Raw genomic sequence first — 13,375 nt, forward strand, 5'->3', positions numbered from 1 at the left:
ATTTTTTTAGCCCTATTTTACTTTTCTGATTTCGACAAAAATAGCACGGTATATATTTATTTAAAAAAAAATATTACAGGCATAAACAATTTAGGTTTTATTATTAATTTAGGGCAACAAGAATTAACTTATCAATAGAGTAAATAATAATAAATTGGATTTTTAAGATATTTGGTAAAATAAAATTGGTGGTATATAAATATTTTCCAAAATTATTCAATGCTAAACTCTACTTATTAGATTTTATCCTTACATAGCATTGGTACTATTTTCTTCATTAGAAAATTAAGAATTTTTGTGCGCTAAAGTGATATAGACCCACAAATTTTACAAAGAAGCCCGTCTCAAATTGAATTGTTACCATATAGCAACACATTATATAATTAAATTTAACTTATATTTCCAGAAAAACTGTCTTAAATCGAAATGTTACCATGTAGCATGCATCATATATAGAAATATTACATACTTTTTCGGACTAAAACGACACAAATCGAAATATCACAATTTTCCTCGAATATATTGAAATATAATAGTCACTTTTCGTTTTGCGACGCGTTTACTGTAAAAAATATCACAAAATGTAAAATGGTTTCGACACTTTTTGAGTTGTGACAATATTTTACGAAAATGTACGATATCAATATCACCTGCACAAATGTCACGACGCGACTGAATTGGTACGGTCTTCCACACTATTGGCGGGCGAATACCGAGAAGTGTCCAATGATCCTAGTGACATCTAGCTGCTATTATTCAAAATTAATTTGTGTCGGTTTTGCTGATAAAATAGGACGGTTTTTTAATAATATTGGTTCGAAAAACCGAAAATTGAGAAATTTTGAATTGTGACGGTTTTCTCGGAAAGCAGCGATATAAAAAACATCCGTTCATCTTAACTATATGACTTATTCACATTTTGGTAAATAGTAACACAAGTATTACCGAAAACATAGCTTAAGATAAAAAAAAATATACACCTCTAACTGCTCGTTTGCTACTTTTGGACAAACTGTCACACAAGTTTTTCTTTTTTGAAGAGTGTTATTTCTTTAAATTTTTTTCAACAAAAAATAAGTAAATTTACATTAATTTTATCATCACTCCTATTGTTATCTCTCGGCTACTTCAAATAATAATTTTATCCTTCAAGCAGCAGCTAACTTATTTCGCACCAAGTTAACTTTCCTTTCGCAGTAATGAAATTTTGTCTCTTTCTATTATAATTTAACGTTCTTAGATGTCTATGGCCTACGAAATCTGTCCAGACAAAAACATGTCTTGCTTGCAGTTTATAACATCAAATGGTCGTGGTTTGCATCTGACTTTTTAGAGAACTTTAAAATAAATTAACCCATCCATATGTCTTATTTTATGTATTTCTATTTTCTAATCAATTATACGTCAAACAATTTTAGAGCTATAAGGATTTGCCATCTGAAATATCTGGTTTCGAGCATCTTTATCAATATCTTTTACATCACTAGACATGGTTATATTATTTACAGAAACGCACCTAAACTTGAACACGATTAGAATTAGAATAAAGGGTAACCACGAATAAATCAACTCTTGGATTTTGATCGTTTATTCGTAAATTGGGAGGTCTTAGATCGGCCTTGCATTGCACGCTTATTTTTAAACGTGAATTTTAGACACTTAGATCGACTTTTATATTAGAACCACTTTTATATTAAAATCACGGTTAGTAAGTTAAACCATTTAGTGAGTTTTTTAGAACTAGAATTCATTTTGCAAAATTCAAAAAAAATATATACAAATTTTAGAGTAACATTCTGGTTTATTTCATTAAGAAATATATCAAATCTTTTATCTTTAAAATACTATAAATGTAAAGAGTTTTAGATATAGCAAATACTTAATTTTGCATAGTGAAGAAAGATTTTTTAAAGATTTTCATTTTACCTTAACTTAATTCTCCGATTTTGTGCAATATTGTTGAAACTGATTGCATTTCTTCAGCCGTAAAAAATATTATAAATTAAAGATCTTAATGATTGCACTTTAGGAATCGATCCGCTGTTATATTCAAGTGTTTAACTTTATGAAATTGTGGCAGTTATCTGCTAAATAGATTTATAATAACGTTTAAAAGTTGTGTTTTTCTATCATTACTAAATTAAGTAACATTTGATTTGTTTGGATATAATATCCTAGCAAAAGCAATGTGAAGATGTATATTCTGTATAAAAGTAGTATCATCAGCATTTGTGATTATCGTTTGAGGTATTCAGAAAAGTATAGTTTTTGCCAAACTAAATATTATCTATGTATCTAAATCTTCGTTGTTAACTTAGCGATGCCATCATCCTTCGTGGATCCCTTTGGTCTAAAGCCAAACTGCCACTCAATACATATACCTCATCAAGAAAATCAATAAACCTTTAAAATTTATGTATATAACAATAATAAAATAATCCTTTACGTTCACTATTTATCTGAGAATTATGCACCAATGACCATCCTTCAATATTGATATTTATTGATGAAGCACCATTAAGAAAAATACGAATAATTGGAAAATATTCATATTTCAGATGATGTTAAAATTTAATTTAATTTTTTTTTTGTATAGGTGCTTTCTAATAGCTTTTATTTATATTGTGTATACATCTTTTTGGCATAATTATAATTCATCCAAAACACTGCCAATATATTATATCCATAAAAATAGAATCAGTAGAGTCAACTAGTGAAAATTTGCCCATTCGCCTTTTTGGGTCTCCATATCTGGTAACATCTCAACTATTTTGAATGAAAGAAACACCTCAAAAATATTGTATAATTATTTTCTTGGAATTTTGAAATTCGAATAAACATAAAATAACGTGTAAGTGAATATAATTAAATTTTCTTATCTGAATTAAACTTTCTAAAAGTACAATCTTTACTTTTCTAAAGCAAACTGACTTAATATACAGGGTCTCAGTTCCATTATAAATGAATTATTCTAATGTACTGTTTTGTTTTGTACCTATAGAGTGTGACTTAAATTTGATTCAGCTGTATTTATGCCACATTAAACTAAAAAAATACACTTTTTCCAAAATACCTTCTATATTTCCGCTAGAAATTTTTGTAGTTTTAAGTATGGTCCTGTTACATTATGGTTTGTAGCAAGCCACCTGCTTCATAACTTGCGTGTGTGGAGCCGATTAAGGCAGTCCTGTATCGAGGGCAGGACCGTTGTGGGATTTTTGTTGCCATTTTTTTAGAAAACTAGTTTTTTTGTTTATAACATTTTTGTTTTTCAATATACTTTATATAAAAAAAGGAAAATTGTACTAATACAAATAATCTAAAATATCTTTTTTTTTTAAGTAGAAGCTGCCTGAGGTTAATGAATTTATGTCTAGTTAAATGTAAATGAGATAAAGGTTAAAAGCGTGTTGGGATTGTAAAATAACGAAGTGTGAAATTAGTGCTGATGAAAAATTAAAATATTTCAAAGTTCACTTAAAATTTAAAAAAAATAATAAAACAGGTAAGGAGGTCTTATACGAGGTATTAAATTTACAAATTTAATACCTCGTATAGGCATGTTTTTAGCAAAAATAGAAATTTCAGGCAAAACTTAAACTAGGCTTGGCTTCTTGTAAATGAAATGTAAGGAGGTCTTATACGAGGTATTAAATTTACAAATTTAATACCTCGTATAGGCATGTTTTTCGCAAAAATAGAAATTTCAGGCAAAACTTAAACTAGGCTTGGCTTCTTGTAAATGAAATCTATTAGTTCACATTTGACTCTCAATAAAGTGTCATTCAAACTGACCGATTTTTTCAATTTATAAAAACACAATAATATGAAACTGCTTAAATTTTTTAAAAAAGTAAATTTTTTTATTAAATAAATAACATTCAAATGGATCATGCAATTGAATTGTTATGAATATTTTTGTGTGAACAATTTTCCTACCTAATCTTATTTAGTAGTTAAATTAACTAAACTTTTTATCGGTGTGGAGATTCTTTCAGAAAAAATAGCCAGCTAATTGAAGCATTTATTATTATTAAATAAGCACTATAAATGCAAATGTTTCTGAAAAAGCTCCAGCGTTGAATTGCTATTACCCCTTATTTTACAATCCTAATACAAATAGTTCAGTTACTTGGATCCTGGAAATAAAACTGGTCTCCACCAATTACTAAGTTTCTGTGATTAAATTTGAATTCGCTGTAAATAATTTTTGATTATACATTTAATCGGCAATATAATATTTAACATAGGTTGCAGATTGGCTAACAAAAAAAAACTAAAGTTAAAAAAAATTAAACAGCATATACTTTTCACATTATAAAGATGCAATTTGTTATGTTTTATTTAGTATTAAACATGGTGTAAAATAAAAATGATTAATATAAAAACATTGAGCAATAAACCGTTGTCTTATTTTTGTAGTTAGTGCCTAAGCTATCGACGATTGATAGACAGTGGAGACCCTAAATATGAAAATAACTAAATAACATGCGGCTGTATAGTTTTATACCTGGTTACTAGGATTGGTATTTATGTATATTTTGGGCCTAATAATGAAAGTACAGGAATTAATTGTTTGTTGTTGCTTTATTGTTTGATCATGATGATTAATATAGTATTGTGTGCTCTCGTAATTTCCGTAACACTTTTTCTGGTCTGAGGTCCCTCCAATGCTTTTTTAAGCGCTGAAAAACGTTGGCCACGCATTTTGTTCTTGATAAGTGACACTTCTAGCTAACATGGTCCTGTCTCATTTCGAATTTCTCAGTTCAACGTTGCTCTAATGTTATGGCTGCCTCATTATTCCGAAGGATCATTTGCTTTGACGTGCTTTATGACTGTATGAATTATTTTGTCGGATTTGGTAACTCGTCGAAGATCCTTACTTTATTTAGAGATTAGATACAGGTTTTGATGCTGAGCAATATACGAGATACAATCCGAATAATTTTTTTTTCACAGCTGTGTTTATGCAATATACAATTCTCCAAAAAACTAACGCACCTCTTCAATAAATCATTTTTTTTTGTAAACAGCCAAATAATAAAAAATTAAATTTTCCCAAATTTATTCTTCATTTTATTAGTAATTACAGCCATCTGTCAATCATCCTTCAGGTTCAAGTACAACAGAAAAAAAAATAAAACGGAAAATTCTAAGAAAAGTAGTGTTAACAAAAATAGACTAAAATATGAAAGAAAGTCTTAATAACGAGCATTTCCACCTCTACCACATATGACAGCCTCAAATCCGTATTTCATTTTGGTCTAGTTCGCTCCAAATCTGAATCAACCTTTCTCCCACTTGCTGTAAGTTGTTTGGATGGCTCGGTGTCGCTCTTAATCGCCTACCAAGGGTATCCCAGAGATTTTCGATTGAATTTAAGTCCGGGCTACGTGCTGGCAATTCCATAGTGTTAATTCCTACCTCTTCTAGATAACTGACTCTCTGTACAACGTGAGGTCTGACATTGTCTTGCATTAGTAAGAAATTTTCGCCGATATAAGGGGCGAATGGTACCACATGTTGTTCCAAGGGTCTCCAATATGTACCTTTCAGCTGTAACGGTTCCAATTTGTATGACCACTAGGTCCGTAAATGCTACCACACCATAATGGATCCCCCACCAAATAATGTGTTGTGTGAGAAGTTACACTGAGCATATTGTTCGTTGGGTTATCGCAACACGAACACGTCTGTCGTTATTCTACAAACAATCAGAATTCATCAGTAAATAGCACTCGTTCCCAGTAAGCTTCTAACCAATTAGTTGTTCTCTGGCAAAACATAGTCTCCCTCTGCGATGCTCTGCAATTAATAGAGGACCTCAGGCGGCGATGGTATTACCTAAGTCGCAAACAGGTTCAGTACTAATTTGTATAACAGGGGCTTGCAAAATATGACATTATAATGGACATTTTTATAAACGCTAATAAAATATTTTAATTTTTACATCAGAAGCCATCATTAACTTCTTGGAGAAGTGTATTATTGATTCTCATCATACTAATCCCAACGATATGCCTCAAGCTCACGATAAGTCACCTGACCACTTTTATTTAAAAGTTCTTGCACATCATCAATAGTTTTCTGGAGGAACTGATTTTAGATGACTGTTCGTCTATCATCGCTGAAGGAACGGAGTTCAATGAAATTCCTTATACTAGCGTTTCGCAGTGTCATAGGAAAAATCAAAAGTGGAAGTAAGTTGATCGATGTACTCCCATCTGAAGTCGTAAAAAAGATTTCTACGAAAGTGTCCACGGGTTAATTCAATTTTTTCGCTGAGAGGACAAACATGATGACAAAAGGTTATGAAGAAGGTAAGTATTAAAAGAACCAAGCTTTCTGATGGAAACGTCAAGAGCCTAAAGCACTTAGCCTAACGTTGCATCTAATTTTAAAAAATTTCTTCATCCTTTTGAAGTTTTTTATGCACTTCTGAACTTTTTATATGTGTAAATTCAAAGAGGGGTGGGGGGGGGGGGGCAGAACAAAAAGAAATTTTTAATTTAATTTTTAATAAAGTTTAACTAATTATTTTAATAATTAGAAAATAACAATGAAAAAATATATTTTTTAAAAATAGCAAATAAAATTTATCTTCGGCATTAAAATAAAAATATAAATATTCAGTTTTTTATGAGAAGAAGTTAGAAGAAGAATTTATTCTATTCGAAAACCTAAACTAAAATTATAGCCAGTTCGCTCATCTTAACGTACAATGAAAAACTTTTAAAATACATACAATTGTCAAGTCTTTTATTTCCTATAACGGTAAGTATAAAAAATAAAAGCATTATCTCTTGGAAGCAAACAAAAGGTAAAGTAACAGAATTTATTTAGCTTCAAAACGTCGATAATATGGAATATATTGGTTCCCAAAATGTCTCATAAATATGATTTAATTATATAATCGATAACGTGTTTTGAACTCGTTCTTATTTTTTTATTGCATTAATAAAATATTATAATTATAGAAAGAAACATATTATCATAATGTTTTTTGCCATCCATCATTAATTTTATTTTCATCTAATGAGTATTATGTACTTATAGAGTTTAAGTACATAATAGGCATTTGTCATAAATCTTGATAATGTTAAAACTGTTTAATAATGTTTAAACCATAAACCATAGGTTCTTATTTTATTCGGCATTATGATAATAGTTGGTGACATATGGTTTAGACATACATTTAGACATTTAAACGTATTTTTGACGACATAACACAGTTGAATGGCATCAAATATTTCAGGTAGATCCTAATCACTACCTCGATAGCATTTTGTTGCGCATACAAACTCATAACTGCACCTCTTATTTAAATTGTTTAGGAAGATAAGAATAATGATTTTATTATTTTAATTAAATGGCTTTTATAAAAGATATAGGCATGGAAACATATCTATTAAAACATGTATGTATTTGCAACCCAAAATGCATTCAAATTGTAAGAGGCTTGTGCACTAAAAGATAATGCAATAGTCTTAGTAAATTTGAGAGTGTGTCGTAAATGCTTTGAAAAATACATATTCAATTAGGAAAGATTATAGAGAAGTTGGTTAAGGTGAGGATCTGCTATACTTAATCTACATTAACGATTTGGCTCGATTGAACTTTCGTGGACACTTCACAGTTTTTGCAGATGATACTTTAGCTTGACAAGGATCCCAAGGCATCCCTTGTCATGACCTCAAAGTTTGCAGTGTGCAATTGTTCGCGATATGCATGTATTTGAAGGAATGATGAAATTTTATTCGTCTCGTGCACAAATTTCCAAACCAATATTCTGAACTGTGAAGTGCGACTTGCGTGACATATCTTTGAAGAATAACACTGTTCCATTCATATACTGCGAAGTTATTGAGCCTGTACATTAATGATTCCTTAAAGTTTGAAGGCCACATAGGTCAGTTACATAGAAAACTCTCTTCTGGTGCTATGCTCTTCGTATTATTCAACCTGGAATTGGCAGTGGCACGTCTGGCATATTTCTCTTTAATCGAATTACATCTTTGTTATGGTATCCTATTCTAGGAGTCCTATTCAGAATACTTATTTCATTCAGTATTCTTATTCCAAAAACGGGCACTGCGTGGGATGTGTCTTACTAAAATGCGACAGTCGTATAGACCACTGTTCCTTAATCACTCTTTCCTAACATTGTACCGCATTTTAATTCTGGAGATTGTGTGACTTGTGCACAGAAAGTTGTTCACAGAGGAACTGTATTTTACTCACCCATATAACACAAGACAGATTTTCTTGCTACCTTTACTTATATCAGGGAAAAAGTTTATCTAGTGAAAAAGTCCATAATTTTTATAACAAAAAAAACTATTTAATTATCTTCCTTAATCACCCCTTTGTATGATGTACGAGGAAATGTCGAAAAAAATTAAAGAAACTGTTGTTAACGAAAGCATATTATACCTTGCAGGAATATTTTAACGAATCTCTCAATTAGCTTTATGTTTTTTGTATTATTTGGTTAAATCGTTATATGTCCTACATTAGTTTAAATTAATTTTACCGTCTATTATTTTATATGCAACTTAAAACTAAAAAAGTAGTCATTGTGTTTTGTATATTGACCAACTTAGAAATTAAGATTTAAGACTTCGTACACAACATTATTTAGTTAGTTGCAAATAAAGCTTTTGACTTTGACAATTAGCAAGTAAAATTTAACATTATCATTTATAAATTTTAGTACATAACACAGTAAGATATAGTAAAATTTAAAAAAGAAAACTATTTCTATTTCAGAGTTTGTACGAGTATTGTCAATGGAGCAACAAGTCATTCGAGCTGATTATGAGTTTTAATATATGTAGCTTTTGGGATATTTTTATTACTTAGTGATCTTGTGTTATGAGATTATGTTAAATTTTCGTATTTGTGAGTAGTTTTTTTCATAAAAAGTATAGCTTCTAATTGGTAGAGTTTCTTTAATATGAAAGCATTAGTCTCTTTAAAAACTACCTGACGAGAATAAGTACGAGGTTACTTCGGTGTTATCTTTAAAATAGTGTAGTCCCGTTCGTTAAGGTGTGAAGTAATAATTCGTTGCACATAAATAGTTAATTAGTTTATTTTACACGTACATACTAAACGCGATCACTTAAGACTAATTTATTTATACTGTATTTATTTCCTACTATTTATGTCGAAGTGGCGTCAATATTCTGACTGAAGCTGTCTCTCGGGTCTGAAGCGTGGGCTCCTTATATACCCAGCAGACCATGTTTCTGGAAGATTTGCTAAGCTTCCACGCATCTCAAGAGATGTCATGCGGTGTATAATACCCGCTTATGTCACCGTGATAATTCCGAAATGACGAAGCACAGCTGATATTCGCGGCGTTGCCAATATCTTTACACTGCCCCGTCTCTAAGTTAATTTTATTCCGAAATAATTCCAAAGATGGTGGATGTCGATATCGGCAGAAGGTGTCTCTCTTGCAACTGGGCCTTTTGTACAAATAACAATCAGTGCTTTTCTCTAGAGAACGACGTTGAGGAGTTTCACACAGCAAATCAGAACTTGCACGCCTGTAGACCTAAAGACCACTTCTAACATGCTATGATTTATCCTCCGGTCCAGGTTATCGACTCTTGGATGTGAGTTTGGGCTACTCAGATTCTCGACAAGCAACTCATCCATTAGAAAACATAAAGCGTCCTAAACATGCTTATTGGTTGACCTCTGATGTGACGCCACCTTAATAACCAGGTAGAAATTCTTTTAACCAGCCCCTTAATCGGTTATCTTGAAAGCTTGATCGACTGAGGTTAGAGAGGTGAATGTTGAATTGTCATAGAGCCAGAAGTAACCGTTGTTGTAACTATGAATGACATCCATTTTTCTACGCAGCTCACTGATGTTGTTGTCCCACGTAACGTTAGTTCCTGGCAAGCAATCAAACTTAAGATCGCATGGAAGATGAACTTCCTTTCCCATCACTATTTGATCCGGAAACTCTTGTGCTTTCATGGATGGCCAATCAATAAGCCTACAGGAGCAAAATATATGGTCAGTGCTCCTGCCATTTTTAATAATTGTCTATAATAACCCTCAAATAGTTTATTTTGTCAAATGTTTTAATTCTATTCTTTTAAGACTTATTTCAGAATATTCTGGCTGATTCTTTTTATTTATAAAAAAACTAATTGCTTTTGCACTACTTAAATAGAGAAGGTTAATAGTCTAGTCAATTTTTAATTATTCATAATTCTATTTTAGCTATCGCTTTTCCATAAACCTCCTTTAAAATGTTAGTTTTAGTAAGTATAATGAGTATATATGTCATTAATCTAAACTAAGAAAAGTCGAGGAGCCAAGATTTTATAAGTTATTCCCATTCCCATGTTCCTTTTTCTTTGGTAATGTCATCCTCAAGTCTTACATATTGCCTCCTATCCTCAAGATAGCTAGAGAAGCCCCTAGAGAAGACACTGAGCATTCCAATCTATGAAGTATAGTCATTTTTTTATGAGGCACGGTGTCACATGCCTTCGCCAGATGAAGGAATATAGCTATAATTTTTTTTTATTTCTAAGATCATTATTTTAAGACCATTTTCAAAGATTTTTGTAAAATTATTTATTACAGATATTGGACGATAATTTGCCAGTTCTGATTTTGAGCCTTAGGTATTGAGGTTAGGGATGTTTTCAACTGTATCCATTTTTGCAAAATAAATTAATGACTTATACAATACTAGCTTTTTAGAGAATCAGTGTTTATTTTTTAATTCTTTAATATTTTCAGGTATTTCGTCTTAAGTTACTGGAGTTACTGAAATGTTCACTTTTGCTACATGATCAAATTTGTTCAAATCTGCTTTAAATTTGTTAATAAAAATAAATTAAATGGCAAAAGTTTTAAGATACATAAGCTGACGTGGATTAAATGGTCAAAAACGAGGATCGATTCTAATTTGGATATCCAGGAAATTTCGAATAGTGCATGAGAAAAAAGTATGAAAAATTATAAAAAAACTTTCTGAAGGTTAATTTTCTTCACACAATTGCTGATAAATTATTCTTAGTTTTATATTCTGAAATACTTTCAATATTTATACAAAGTATCATCAATTAAATTACTTTAAATATTTTAATAATTAGATTAGTTAGTTAATATTTCTTACCGATAAGAATAAAAGAATTATTAGTGGTATATATTTTTTTAATATTGAGATTGAGAATCTTCAAAAAAAAAGCCTTTTTTTTCTTCTTATTGGTATTAATAGGTGGACTTAACCTTTTCTGAACCTATTCTAGAAATAACAGTAATACTAGTTAGAATTATTTTTAGCACTTTTTGAAAAAGAATGTTAAAAAATATGTGAAAAGTGTGTCAATTGTAAAAAAAAATCTTTACAAATACTATAACAAATCTTTTAAACAGAAAACTTGTTTTTTTTAGTTTAACTCACAACAATATTAATTTAAATTAATAAAAAACCAAAACATTCGTTTATCTGTAAGTATATCATTTTAAAAATGTTTATAATGCCTCTATTTTGATAGTATGGTATTTGTACTGCGAACTCAGTGGCTATTTATTAAATACATATCCATACAGTTTCAATAAATTACAAGTTGTGTAGTAGTATTATATTTATTTGAAAATTAGGTAAGTCCCAGTTTAGTTTATTTTTTTTAGTTATAGTAAATACAAAGTGGCACAGTTTTTGAATTTGTTGAAAAACAAATAAATACCATTTTAAAGGTCGACATATAGGGATTCTTTCAAAGCTAAAGTATTAGTTTCACATTTCGGCTTTAATATGAAAATCATTTTAAATAAAATTTATGTTAAGTAGCCAAAAAAATGAGTATTTTATTTTCAGTCATAAAATATATGGCATATATGGCTTAAAATATTATATTTAATAATACCTTTTACATCAAATTTGAATTTTTTGTTAAAAAAAAGACCTATTAGACCTTATTATATTAAGGTCCTATTATGACTGGTCGTACTTTGGTCATAAACTGATAGTTATATAATAACAATTATGGCTTGAAACTCACATTTCTTTAAGAACCTTATTGCTCATGCAATAAATTAATTTCAAGAGTATACATTTATTTGAATTAAAACCCTAGATGAAAAGCGATATAACATTAAAATATGTATGTATATAGGTAAAAATATTACTTTTTTAAAAAAAATGGGGGATGAGGTGATGAGTTGATGGTGATTGCAGTAGCAATAAGGCTTCTTTTTTATTCCCATTTTGACCATGTAATAAATACTCTTTTACCAACCACTATGGTCAATTAACCATTTTTAACTGGTAATGCAACTTTTTATCCCATTGCTTTGCAAAAAATAATACTTTACTAACTGATCTCGTAAAATTTTTATGGTGAAACTACCACTAAAAACCCTATATAATTTCAAAATAGATTTTTTATTAATAGAAGGCTTATCGATAAAAATGTATTGTGATAGTATGTGATAATCTTGAAGAAAATCCAAAAAATACAAAATTATGCTATACCTCCTATGTGCCATGTCATACATAATTTAGCCAGTTAGTCATAATCGGACAATTATTTGACTATTATTATCAATTTCAATTTGCTATTATATTTTTTCCTCATTTCATTATTAGAAGAATTTTCAGAACAAAGCAATAAAAAATTGTTTAAATATTAGAAATATTACATAAAATTTACGTTTTTCTATAATTTTTAAGACTCAACGTAAAATAATAGCAGATCATACAAAAAACGAACCGAATCCCAATGTCCATAAGTTGATTAAAAAGTAGAAAAAATCTAAATAATGGTGGCTAAAAAGGCAAAAAATGCTAACTCCTAACCTAATTTTAAGGCAAATATGATTTCATAACTTTGAAAAAAGGTCATATATCTTTTAAAAAAGACCCGGACACCGGGTTATTTTCTTTATTTTGGCCAGAAAACATGCGAATAAAGCTAAAAGCCTGTTTTTTTTATATACAGGGTAGTTTCTTAATATTGCGACAAAATTTAGGGCGCATTCCCTGGACGAAATCAAGCAAAAAAGTTGCTATTAACATATGTCCTAAACGTATTAGATCTTACTTTACAAAAAACTTACCTTTCTCAATAAATTTGATTATAATATGTATTTGAGACATGTATTCGCGTGTTTTACCAGAAAAAATTTAACTAATCTGAAAATAGAGTTATAAAAGTAATACTTGATTAAGATAATCAGATTTATACGGTATGGCTATCTACAATGGTTTTTATTTTGTTATGCAAAAACTGCGGCAAAAAATTATCTCGAGATCATCTTTCCTAAAAGAAATAAAGGATTTAAAAATATATTATTTTATTACAAAAAAAACCAGTGGCGTACTCTTAACTTG

This window comes from Anthonomus grandis, chromosome 12 (genome assembly GCF_022605725.1).
Source record: "Anthonomus grandis grandis chromosome 12, icAntGran1.3, whole genome shotgun sequence".
Lineage (NCBI taxonomy): Eukaryota > Metazoa > Arthropoda > Insecta > Coleoptera > Curculionidae > Anthonomus > Anthonomus grandis.